The sequence below is a fragment of the Trachymyrmex septentrionalis genome, unplaced genomic scaffold (genome assembly GCF_001594115.1).
Source record: "Trachymyrmex septentrionalis isolate Tsep2-gDNA-1 unplaced genomic scaffold, Tsep1.0 scaffold24, whole genome shotgun sequence".
Lineage (NCBI taxonomy): Eukaryota > Metazoa > Arthropoda > Insecta > Hymenoptera > Formicidae > Trachymyrmex > Trachymyrmex septentrionalis.
In genome coordinates, this window is record NW_017305397.1 from 2,587,332 (window position 1) to 2,587,791 (window position 460).

Below are 460 nucleotides of genomic sequence, written 5' to 3' on the forward strand. Positions count from 1 at the left end.
GAAACGATTAAGGGTCCTCGGGAATCGCGAATTGCTGGGACAGGGTGCGAGGACGTCAGAATTTGCTCCGAGAGAGAGAGAGAGAGAGAGAGAGAGAGAGAGAGAGAGAAAGAGACAGACAGATCTACCTTCTTGCTCCATTCTCCTACTCTCCCTACTTCCCTCCCCCCTCCCTCCTCCCTCACTCTCACTCTGCTCCGGTACCTGACCTACTTGTGCGCGAGCTGTCATCCTACGGTCGGTACTATTCTCCCCGGCTGGTCGGCCCTTCGCGAACACCGTACTCCTCACCGCGCGGCCTACCTCGCGCGAATCTTTTCGCGGAAGAAAGATCGACACAGGCCGGGCCGCGTTCGCGCGGAGAGTCGCGTGAAGGGTGGACAAAGAGTAGGGGAATCACGGCGAGCGTGTAAGAACGGAGGCACGAGACGACGACGACGACGACGACGACGACGACGAC

At 59.1% G+C, this 460-nt stretch overlaps 1 protein-coding gene across 4 annotated transcripts in view; it reads left to right on the forward strand.

Annotated features, from left to right (window-relative positions):
* LOC108748679 (uncharacterized protein CG43867) overlaps window positions 1–460 on the forward strand; it is an 82,428-nt gene that overhangs the window by 671 nt on the left and 81,297 nt on the right. The gene's annotated exons all lie outside the window — the stretch shown is intronic.